The sequence below is a fragment of the Mauremys reevesii genome, linkage group 12, assembly GCF_016161935.1.
Source record: "Mauremys reevesii isolate NIE-2019 linkage group 12, ASM1616193v1, whole genome shotgun sequence".
NCBI lineage: Eukaryota > Metazoa > Chordata > Testudines > Geoemydidae > Mauremys > Mauremys reevesii.
In genome coordinates, this window is record NC_052634.1 from 41371358 (window position 1) to 41383942 (window position 12585).

The window sequence follows — 12585 nt, forward strand, 5'->3', positions numbered from 1 at the left end:
ATGCCTCCAGCTTCCATCCCGGGCACACCACAAGATCCATTGTCTACAGCCAAGCACTGAGGTACAACCGCATCTGCTCTAACCCCACAGACAGAGACCAACACCTACAAAATCTCCACCAAGCATTCTCAAAACTACAGTACCCGCACGAGGAAATAAGGAGACAGATCAACAGAGCCAGACGTGTACCCAGAAGCCTCCTACTGCAAGACAAATCCAAGAGAGAAACCAACAGGACTCCACTGGCCATCACATACAGTCCCCAGCTAAAACCCCTCCAGCGCATCATCAGGGATCTACAACCCATCCTGGAGAATGATCCCACACTTTCACAGGCCTTGGGTGGCAGGCCAGTCCTCGCCCACAGACAACCTGCCAACCTGAAGCATATTCTCACCAGTAACTGCACACCGCACCATAGTAACTCTAGCTCAGGAACCAACCCATGCAACAAACCTCGATGCCAACTCTGCCCACATATCTACACCAGCAACACCATCACAGGACCTAACCAAATCAGCCACACCATCACCGGTTCATTCACCTGAACGTCCACCAATGTAATATATGCCATCATATGCCAGCAATGCCCCTCTGCTATGTACATCGGCCAAACTGGACAGTCTCTAAGGAAAAGAATAAATGGACACAAATCAGATATTAGGAATGGCAATATACAAAAACCTGTAGGAGAACACTTCAACCTCCTGGCCACACAATAGCAGATCTTAAGGTGGCCATCCTGCACCAAAAAAACTTCAGGACCAGACTTCAAAGAGAAACTGCTGAGCTCCAGTTCCTCTGCAAATTTGACACCATCAGCTCAGGATTAAACAAAGACTGTGAATGGCTTGCCAACTACAGAACCAGTTTCTCCTCTCTTGGTTTTCACTCAACTGCTAGAACAGGGCCTCATCCTCCCTGATTGAACTAACCTCGTTATCTCTAGCTTGCTTCTTGCTTGCATATATAAACCTGCCCTGGAAATTTCCACCACTTGCATCCGAAGAGCTCATGCTGCAAAACGTCTGTTAGTCTATAAGGTGCCACAGGATTCTTTGTTGCTTTTGCTTGTGAAAAAGACTCCTCTTTTGGCTCCCCTTCCAAACTTCCAAATGCCTCCAAATGGGAAAACACACACACTGAAACACCCAAACGGTCCTAACGCTGGGGCCAGGCGAAAAAGAAAAGCAAGGAAAAGATTTCTAAATGGCCACCCTGCCAGAGTCATACAGCTCCGCAAGTGAAACCCGTGGGAGGGACATTACACAGAAAAGGGGAATGGGAAGCTGCCCAAATTGAGATGCTGTGGAAAGCTACAGCCCCATCGCTACTCCTACTCTGCACACTTCTTGCAACAGCTGATGAACGGCCAGGTGCTTTTGCATCAAGCCCACACCAGGAAGACCTTGAGAAGCTTCCGTGGCTTGCCTGGTTCAGCTCGTCAGAATGCGGCACTCGTGGAGGCAAGATGGTGCAGAGGAGCCCCTGGGTGGCTGTGGGCCTGGGGAGGGTGGCTTTTGATTTTCGGCCTGACCGCTCACGGGCAGCAAGGCCAAAGTCAGATGGCCGGCTCTCCCGTCCACCACGCTCATCAGGAGCCCTTAGTCGACAGGCTCGGAGAATGCGGGCAGCGTCCCCCACTACCTCTCGCATGCAAAGCGAGCCTCTGCCGCTTGAGCTAATTCCCCGCAGCTGGCCTGACTCTCAGGCACCGGGCAAAAAAAGGCAAGGGCTCTGTGGCCTTAAGCAGAACACAGCCTGAAATGGGGGGGAGGGGGGCGTGCTACCCAGAGCTGGGGAAGGGGGTCCGAGTCCCAGCCACGCTCCACGGCACAAACATCAACGCTCCCTCCCTGGAGTGTGTCTGGGCTGAGAGTTAGCCCCTGAAACAAGCACCAAACTTCAGAAGACAACGCAGGGATAGATCACTTGATGATTGCCTGCTCTGGCCATTGCCTCTGAAGCGCCTGGCATCGGTTACTGTCAGAAGACGTGATAGTGGCCTAGCTGGACCATCGGTCTCACCCAGGAGGGCCGTTCTTATCTTCACCACTTTCCTCTAACCCAAGCAAAGCCAGGAGCAGGCCCAGCTCAGCAACTCTAGCAGGCTCCCTGGCCCAGCATACAGCAAAACGACCCTGCCTCCACCAGGATAGACAGCCACCGACTCCCTCTTCCAGACCAACGCAGCCCTTCCCCGCTTTGGCTGTCTCCAAGCTGTCTGCGTGCTCTGCTCTGCTCCACGGCTGCCATGCTGCCTGAGATCAGGAGGCTGCGAGGTCTCACGGTCTCAGCTGAGCTGGTATCGCGTGCCACCCCGCCCATCTCCTCATTCCCTTCATGGACCCCTGGGATGTGAGTAATTCTGTATTTGAGTGGCTCTCCCTCCCGGCCAATGAGCTTGGCCTAGACTAGCAGGGAGGGAGGAGGAAAGGGATTGTGGTCCAGTGAGAGCTCAGAAAGAAAGGTGCAGGTCCCCCACTAGAGCCCAGCAGAGCAGAGCAGAGCAGAGCAGAGCAGGCTGGAGAATGTGTGTCTGGGTCTGACTACTTCTCCCATGCTCTTCCATTTGAGCTAACTTCCCCCAGCTGTCTCCAGCCTCCCAGTCAGCGCAAGGAGGAGAAGGGCCGGGGTGGAAGAGCTTTGTGCTCCGCAAGGGCTGGCTTTTTGGGAGGCCAAGCGGGGAGAGGGATGGAGGCCACTGGAGGAGCTGAGCCGGCTGACTGTCCATGGCTTCTAAAAGAAGGGCAAGAGAAGGTCCCACAGCTGCCTTGCTGCTGGAGAATGTGGGCATTGATCTTGCTGTCTCTTACATGTGAAGCAAGCACTCTACCACTTGAGCTAATTCCCCTACCTTGGCAAGCTGCGTCTTGATCCATCCATTTGATAACGGAGGCCACATCGTTCCCCGCGAAAGCCGGTGACTCCTTCCAAAAGGGTCAGGCAAGGGCAGGCTTCCCGTAGGCCGGCTAGCTCAGCTGGTTAGAGTGTGGTGCTAATAACGCCAAGGTCATGGGTTCAAGCCCCATGCTGGCCACTGCGGGAGGAAGAGGCTTACTTCTGCTCTTTTGGCTGACTGCTAGGGGTGGCAGAGGCCAAAACCAGGTGGGCCGGGAGCGGGCAAGAGCCCTGCTGGGCGCCGGGCAGGACGAGGCTCCGGACACCTCCTTGGGCTCCCCTCCCTGGGCTCCTCGCTCCACCTGCTGCCTGAAAGGAACTTGGGCCCGGGGAGGAGACGGGTGAGCCCGGCCGGCTGCCTTCCAGGCTCATAGGAGGCCAGGCTTGAGCTGCCCACCCGTGAAGCCAAAATCGCAGGCCTGCCGGCTCGCCCCCATTGTCCACAGAGGGTTGACCTGATGGCCCGAATTCTTGCCGGCCGCCAGCTCCACCCAAATGGACCCGACGCCGGATCACGCTCCCCAGCCCAAACCACAGAGGAAGGCTTAATACTCGGCCCCCCAACCTAGGGGAGAGGCTTCACACTCCGCCGGCGCAGGGTGACCTTTGGGACTTCCCTGGACACCATCCTCCCACCGCCCACAGCCAGACCCCCCAAGCCCACACTCGAGCCCACCCCTCCGACAGGAAGGAGCAGGAGGACCACTCCGCCCAGGGGCACCACCACTCCAAGTCAGCTTCACTTGCTTTCTCTTCTACCCCTTTCCTCCCAAGTTATGCGCCCCTCACGGGAGCCGGCCCTGGGAAGACGCAGGCACGGCACTCTGACTGGCGGAAGCCAAACGCCCCACACCGAGAGTTTAGCACGGGCCCTTGAGGCACTGGAGGAACCCCATGCAGACGCACTGACGGAGCTAAGCTTTACGGCCAAGGGCCCTACCTGTGCAGAAAGCCAACTTGCTTGTGAAAAAGACTCCTCTTTCGGCTCCCCTTCCAGACTTCCAAATGCCTCCAAATGGGAAAACACACACACTGAAACACCCAAACGGTCCTAACGCTGGGGCCAGGCGAAAAAGAAAAGCAAGGAAAAGATTTCTAAATGGCCACCCTGCCAGAGTCGTACAGTCCTGACCTCCAGACTCACAGTTCTGCTGGTGCCTCTCACTCCCGACCCGCAGCCCCCTGCGCTCCCTCCAGCTCTGACGGTGCCCCTCACTCCCGACCCTCAGCGCCCTGCGCTCCCTCCAGCTCTGGCAGTTCCCCTCAGTCCCGACCCGCAGCCCCTGCCATCCCATTCCTGACCTCCAGACTCACAGTTCTGCTGGTGCCTCTCACTCCGGACCCGCAGCCCCCTGCGCTCCCTCCAGCTCTGACGGTGCCCCTCACTCCTGACCCGCAGCGCCCTGCGCTCCCTCCAGCTCTGACAGTGCCCCTCACTCCCGACCCGCAGCCCCTGCCATCCCAGTCCTGACCTCCAGACTCACAGCTCTGCTGGTGCCCCTCACTCCCGACCCGCAGCCCCTGCTATCCTATTCCTGACCTCCTGTGACGTTATGAGTATAATATAATATTTCATTGAAAGGTGACAGGGCCAGAAAGAGTTAATTTACTCACCTCACCCACTGACCTGACCCATGGGTGAACCTTACGGACTGGTTAGGAAGATCAGAAAATGAACAGAGCTTTGAAATGCAAGACTGCAAAGTTAGAGGTAGAAGGGAGATGTTTGCTCAGGGCTTGTGATGTCAGCAAACAAGTCTTGTCTATTGCTGTAGTTTTCATTCAAAGATGAAAAAAGGAATATTAATATTTATGATGATACTTGAGTGAAATAGTATTATTGTCTCTGTGTCTCTTTGAAGGTTGTGCTAACCTGGATCTGAACTGTTTAATGGGTAAATTACCCTGTGCTAATTGCCAGGATGTTTGGGAGAAGGAGTTGAGCCCATTGTTTTCTCAGGCCGCAAGGCTGCTGGAAATGTATAAGAACCCTGGGACATGATCCTGCTTCATCTCAGATCTGCTTTGGGTTTCAAGAGGGGGAAACCTTAAGCCATAAGGATTGAGATCCCGAGTCAGTGACTGGGGTCACCCTGAATATGGACATTGGGCTATAACCTCTGGACTATTTCTAAAAGGACTTTTGGCAACTACAAGCTCAACTCATCTATGCATCTGAACCTCAAGAATTGAATTCAAGTCTGTCTGTATATTGATCTTTTAACCAACACTCTCTCTCTTTTCTTTTTTAATAAATTCTAGCTGAGTTAATAACAATTGGCTATAGCGTGTATTTTGGGTAAGATCTAAGTTATAATTGGACCTGGGTATGTGGCTGATCCTTTGGGATTGGAAGAACCTTTTCTTTTATATGATGAGATGAGATTTTCAGGAATCATCATCATATCTGACGTGTGTGTCTGGACGGAGGCCTGAGGCTGGGCACTTTAAGGGAACTGTGTGGTTTGGACTTCTGAGTAACCAGTGAGGTGCTACAGAAGCTGTTTTGTGCTGGTTGGTAAATCTAAGTATTAGAATAACCACCAGTGTTTGGGATTTGTCTGCCCTGTTTTGTTTGCAGTTCACCCTGATTGAGTGACCTCAGCTGGCTCCCATGGGCAGCACCGTCACACTGCTCCTTTCTAGTCACACTGTCTACACATCTAACATTAGTGTATAATGTAATACAGATCTATCCCAACACCTGCCGGAGGGCCTCTGGTAAGGCGGGATTTGGCGGCATGTCTGCGGGAGGTCCTCTGGTAAGGCGGATTCGGCGGCATGCCTGCTGGAGGTCTGCCGATCCTGTGCCTTCGGCATAACCACCACCGAATTGCCGCTGAAGCCGCAGGACTGGCAGAGCTCCCGCAGGCATGCCACCTAATCTGCATTATCGGGGGACCTCCTGCAGGCAGCCTGCTGAAGGCAGCCTGACTGCCACCCTCACAGCGATCGGCAGGCCACCCCCCGCAGCTTGCTGTGCTGGTGCCTGGAGCCACCCCTGTCCCTGACACAGGGCAGAGGATATTGAAGCTGAACAGCCAGAGCTTGCAAGATAAATGGGGCAGGGTGGTGAGGCCTGGCGGTGTTGGCAGAACGGGAAAGCATCAGAGGGTTCTATGGCAACCAGGGGGATTGGTGGGAGTCGGTGAGGGAGGAGTTGGTGGCTTTGTTTTGGTGGCCGGGGTAATACCACAACATTAAAAAAACCAACAGCGCCAAGTCCTGCAGTGTCACCTGTGGGATTTCCACAAGAGCATCCAGGCAGGGGAGCCAGTCAGCGTGTGACTGTACGACCGGATCAAGCGACAGCTGCCCGAGTTCCAGGAGATGAGGCTGCAGCTGGCGATATGAGTGGGAGCACCGAGTGAAGGGAGGGGCGGCCTCGCCTGACATTTTTGCAGCCTGCAGGGAATGGAGACAAAGCAGGGGGATGCGGGGACTCAGGGCAGGACCCGTGGATCTGATAGTGCAGGCCCACAGTCACTGGAGGAGAGAGAATCCTGCGAGAGGAAGCTGCTGGAGGGAAGCAATAAGTGCAGAGTGCAAACCAGCCAGATGAGAGTCACAGGGATCTAGCAAATGAAATAGCAGCAGGTCCCATGGTGTAATGGGCAGCACTCAGGACTTTGAATCCTGGAATGTGAGTTCAAATCTCAGGCCTGGTCTACACTAGGCGTTTAAATCGGTTTTACGAGCGTAAAACCGATTTAACGCCACAACCGTCCACACTAGGAGGCACCATATATCGATTTTAATGGCTCTTTAAACCGGTTTCTGTACTCCTCATTAACGAGAGGAGTAACGCTAGCATCGGTATTAACATATCGGATTATGGTTAGTGTGGACGCTGATCGACGGTATTGGCCTCCGGGAGCTATCCCACAGTGCACCACTGACCGCTCTGGACAGCAATCTGAGCTCGGATGCAGTGGCCAGGTAGACAGGAAAAGCCCCGCGAACTTTTGAATATTTCCTGTTTGCCCAGCGTGGAGCTCCGATCAGCACGGGTGGCGATGCAGTTAAAAATCAAAATAAAGAAAGAGCTCCCGCATGGACCATGCGGATGTGATCGCTGTAAGGGCAGGCAAATCTGTTCTATCAGCGCTCCGTTACAGAAGACGAAATTCAAAATCATTTTTAAAAAATCTCCAGACAGACGCCATAGCAGGGGCTCAGCGCACTGCTGCGTGACAAACGTAACGGAAAGCCCAAGAATCAAATGGACGCTCATGGACTGGAGGACTCAAGCTATCCCACAGTTCCTGCAGTCTCCGAAAAGTATTTGCATTCTTGGCTGAGCTCCAAATGCTTCTAGGGTCAAACACAGTGTCCGCGGTGGGTCAGGGCATAGCTCGGCAATTTACACACCCCCCTACCCACCCCAGAAGTGAAAGGGAAAACAATCCTCTCTTGACTCTAACATGTCACCCTATCTTTACTGAATGCTGCAGATAGACCCGATGCTGCAGCACTCAACACCAACCTCCTTGCTTCGCCCCGCCATGGGTGGGTGATGGTGCAATAAGACTGGTACCCGTCCTCATCATCAGCCTATTGGCAAAAGGGGCAGTGCAAAAGGACTGGTAACCCTGATGACCAGCATCTGTTAGGTCGATCAAGGGTGCCTGGTCCTAATTGTTCATGGTAGATGGTGCAGTATGGCTGATAACCATCATCGTCATAGAAACAGGGGGCTGAGCTCCATCAGCCCCCACCCTTCATGTGTAAAGAAAAGATTCAAGTGCCCCTGAACTAGCAGAGGGATGCTGGGCTCCTCTCCTACACACTCCTTACTGTCCTGTCTGGACTATCATAGCAGCTGGAGGCTGCCTTCCACTCATATCTCACTAACAAATCACTGTGTCTTATTCCTGCATTCTTTATTACTTCATCACACAAGTGGGGGGACAATGCTATGGTAGCCCAGGAAGGCTGAGGGAAGAACGGAATCAACAGGTGGGGTTGTTGCAGGAGCACCCCCTGTGAATAGAATACAGCTCATAATTTCTGCAGGATCTGACACAGAGCAGCTGTGCTCTCTGGTTCTCTGATACAGTGGTTCTCTAGTACACTTGCCCATATTCTAGGCAGGACTAGGGGACTTGCCCATATTCTAGGCAGGACTGATTCTATTTTTAGATACCAAAAAGGAGGGATTGACTCAGGGAGTCATTCCCAATTTTGGCTTTTGCGCCCCTGGCTAAGAGCAGCCAGGGGCACTTATGACAGCAGCAAATGGAACAGTGCAAAAGGACTGGTAGCCACAATCATCTTATTACCAATTTATGGTATGGTAGATGGTGCAATATGGCTGATAACCATCCCTGCTATCATGCAAAAGCGAAAGCATGCTGCTGTGTAGCGCTGCTGAATCGCCTCTGTGAGCGGCATCTAGTCCACATACGGTGACAGTCACAAAAGGCTACACAGGCTCCATGATTGCCATGCTATGGCATCTGCCAGGGCAATCCAGGGAAAAAAGGCATGAAATGCTTGTCTGCCGTTGCTTTCCCAGCGGAAGGAGTGACTGACGACATTTACCCAGAACCACCCGCGACAATGAATTTCTCAACCCGGAAATTCAAAGGGGCGGGGGAGGGGAGGCGGGGGAGGCTGCGGGAACTATGGGATAGCTACGGAGTAGCTACCCACAGTGCAATGCTCCAGAAATCGACGCTAGCCTCGGACCGTGGACGCACACCACCGATTTAATGTGTTTAGTGTGGCCACGCACACTCGATTTTATAAAATCTGTTTTACAAAACTGGTTTATGCAAATTCGGAATAGTCCTGTAGTGTAGACGTACCCTCAGTGGGACCTCTGGCATGTATGGTGGTTTTCTGCAAAGCCTTGGAGCTCAATCTGCTTTGTTACTCTCTCCCTGGCTGAACTAGAGTGATTTTCTTTTTTTCTCCTCCTGGGTCACTGGTGCCCATTGGAGATGGGTCTCTGGTCCAGCTGGCCGCTAGAGGGTGGGGTCCTAGAACTTAACAGCCTGGCTAGAGATTCCTGCGGGTTGACCTGATGTTGGGTTTCTTGCTGCTTCACCTGATGTCCACAACTTTGGTCCCTGTAGCTGCAGCTCTTCCTCTTGCCCACATGGCATGTAAAGGAAGCAGTGCCGGGGCCAGGCTTCCCAGGCTGCAGCCCAGCACCTCTCCTCCTCTGGGCACCTAGAGCAGAGGCAGCTGTTGCTGACAGCTCCAAGGGAAGCTTAAAAGCCACAGAGCAACCGAGGGCAGGGCAAGAGGAGGGGAGAACCATGCCTATGCGTGGCCAGCAGACAGCCACAAAGATACCAGGCCAGCCTGCTCCCTGCCATGCCAAACCCCCACTGAAGGCCACCCGCAGATGAGCATGTGGGGCGGCTGCTGATGCTCTGTGGCCAACATCAGAAGACGGTAGGAAAGCAGGGCAAGCCCCCCTGGTGGGGCCTCTTACTGTTCCCACTCAAGGTGCTCACTTTGGCAGTGGGGCAGGAGATTTTACCCCAAGAGGCTTTTCCCCAGCTGGCAAGAAGCAGAGAAACACCCAGGCTCCATGTAGCAACCCCCCTCCAGCACATTGACAGGCACACACTTGGAAGAGGGAAACTGCTCCACACTCTAGCCCGGGCAGCCGCCCAGTTTCTTTGGCAAGTCAGGAAGGGCAAAGGTGAGACTGGAAGCACCTGGGGCTCATGCCCCAGCCTTTGTGACACCCACCCCCCACCTCCTTCCTGGGGCTCTAGCTGAAGCCAGAGCATTGGCCTGAGCAGCCAAGAAGAGGTTCCAGCCCTGAAGGGAGCAGGACTTTCAGCCCAAAGGTAAAACTGCACAAGCACAACCACGAAGGGACTCAAACCCTCAATCGCCTGATCCGAAGTCAGACGCCTTATCCATTAAGCCACGTGGTCACACAGGAAAAGGCCCTCCACGCACTTCTTTGGAAAAGGCCGACACTGACGCAGCCGACGAAGTGGGGATTCACCCACAGCTCATGCTCCAATACGTCTGTTAGTCTGTGAGGTGCCACACGACTCGTTGCTGCTTTTGCAGACACTGTGTTTCTCAGGTCAGCTACTGAGGGGGCCGAGATTCTCTGGGCACAAGAAGGCGAGTTCCCAGTGAGATGTGAGACTTAATTCTCTGGAGCCAGATGCAGGGCTTTGGCAGGGAGGCTCAGGCATGGGGGATTGGGGTGCAGCGGACGGACCGGCTGTCTAAGTGGGGAGATTTAGTCTCACTGAGGATGAGAAGGAATCCTGCTGACAGGCAGTGGCCAGGGCCGGTGCAACCACTAGACGAACTAGTCGGCCGCCCAGGGTGTCAAGTGGTTGGGGGCACCAAAAATCGCACTCAGGGGAGGCAGTGGAGTGGAGGTGAGCTGGGGCAGGGGGCTGGGAGGTGCGGGAGGAAGGCTGCCTGCAGCAAGCAATGGGGCGGGACGTGCAGGAAACCGCTCCTGTCCCAGCTCACCTCTGCTCCGTCTTCTCCCCTGAGCACGCCGCCCCCCGCTCTGATTCTCCTCCCCTCCCAGGCTTGCCGCACTAAACAGCTGATTGGCACCGCAAGCCTGGGAGGCGGGAGAAGTGGGGCGGCGCCAGCGTACTCAGGGGAGAAGGCGGAGCGGAGGTGAGCTGGGGTGGGGAGCTGCTGCAGGGGGGGGCTGCCCAGCTCTTCCCCATGACCCCCGCCCCAGTCCCCCCCCCCCCGCACTCACTGCCTGGTAAGTGGAGTGACCCAGCCCCAGCCTGGTCCACGCCCATGGCTCCCAGCCACTCCGCCGGCAAGTGCTGTGAGGCGGTTCCCCCTCCCAGCTTGGGAGCCAGGGGAGCAGAGCAGGCTGGGGCCCCAGGCCTCCGTGGGGGGAAGGTGTGGGGGACTGGCTACTTCCTGTGTGAAGTGGAGTGACCCGGCCCCAGCCTGCTCTGCTCCCCTGGCTCCCAGGCTTGTGTTGGTGTTGGCTGGATTTGTGCGGGTGTTTGTGTATATTAGCAATTGTGTGTGTGTGGCTGGATTCATGCATGTGTTCGTGTATGTTTGCAATTGTGTGTGTGCGTGTGCATGCTCTGCTGCCCTCTGCCGGCACGACAACTATTTCTCTGTATGTCGCAGCCCCCATACCGTTGACCCCGATGGTGATTTCCCCATCTTACAAGGGCTGGCTGGCCTGACCCTTCGCCCCTCTGCAGAGTGTGGCGGGGGCTGCAGCTTACCCCCTGTGGGGCAGGAGTGCCAAGGTGCAGGGCACTGGGCTCCGATGCACCTGGAGAGCAGCTCAGGTGAGGCAGAGCAGGGCGTGTGGTGTCCGCTCTGCGTTGCCTGGTGCTGGGCCATTGCACAATCCCCAGCCACGCCACACAGCGCGCCCTGAAAGGGAGTGGGGGGCCAAGCAGATGTTCCAACATGAGGGGATCATTCTCATTGGTAGCTGTCCAGCGGCAGTGAGTTCCACAGGCCTTGGCACATGCTGTGTGGGGCAGGAAGTCCTTGTATTTGGAGCAGTGGGAGTGAACTGTGTGCAGTTGTGTCTCTGAGCATGATTGTGAGTATTATGGTGTGTGGGGGATGATTGTGAGTGTGGCTGTGACATGCGCTGGGGCTGTGACGTGCGGTGACGTGCTCACTCCCCGCAGGCAACTCATTCACTTGAGACCAAAACGACAGAAGGTGTCACGTGTCCATGGGTGGGGTTATGCAGATGAGCAGTGTCTGGCGGCAGGACGGAGAGCAGCGAGAGGAACCGAAGGAGCCCGGCGGAGAGAATTCTCTGCGTGCGGACAGAATCCGGTGTGGGGAGTTCGTGCTGTGAGTGCCTGCACCGGAGTCACTTCGGGGCAGTGATTGCCACTGAGCAACATAGTGACCAAAGGTGTGTGAATGGGGTGTGGTGCCTGGCGGGGAGCAGCTCATGGTGATAAGAAAACAGGTGGGAGCAGCAGATCCTGTCCTAGCAGGGGGCTGGGTGGGGTTTCTTTGCAACCGTGAGTGGGTGTGTTGTGGGTACAATTAGAACCCCCCCTTCTGTGGTGGGGTGGGGCCTCCACTGTCTGCCTTGGGGAGCGGGGGTTCCATGATGTCACAGCCCATGGTTGGGGAGGTTTGAATCATGTTTCTGAAGTGGGAGAGCAACTTCCCCTCCTCCCACTCACTCTCCGCTAGGGAGCTGGGCTGGGATCTCTAGGGAGGGGAGCACAGGAAAAAACAGTCTCCCCAGTGGAAGCCAGGAGTCCTGGCTCCCAGTCCCCCTGCTCTAGACCCCCTCCACTCCCAGAGCCAGGGATAGAACCCAGGGGTCCGGGTGCCCAGCCCCATCCCTGCTCTGACCACTAGACCCCACTCCCCTCCCAGGGTGGTGCAGGGGTCACTGGGTCGGTGTCCCAGCTCTGCTAAGGGCCTTGACTGATTTTCCCAAAGTGCTTCCTTCTGAATCCAGCACATCTGCCCCCCCTGCCCGGTCACTGCCCACCCCCGTGTGGGGGCACCAGCACTGTGCTGGGTCGTGATGGGAAATTGTCCAAGCTGGCCCAGGAGAGACGTGTGTGTCCCTGCTGCCCCCTGCTGGTGGGGCTGAGCCTCACTCTGTGTGTGTGTGTGTGTGTGTGTGTGGTGGCTTTGCGGGATTTTGTATCCTGCAGCAAGTGACACACACACACACATTGACGCACAAAGGGACTCACGCAATCCCAAGAACACTCA

The 12585-nt window shown here is 55.4% G+C and overlaps 1 non-coding gene and 1 pseudogene across 1 annotated transcript; both read left to right on the top strand.

Annotated features, from left to right (window-relative positions):
* The window catches only part of LOC120375815, a 451158-nt pseudogene that overhangs the window by 132001 nt on the left and 306572 nt on the right, over nt 1-12585 (top strand).
* Nucleotides 2967-3040, top strand: TRNAI-AAU. The gene has a single exon. It is a non-coding gene; the product is annotated as a tRNA-Ile (tRNA).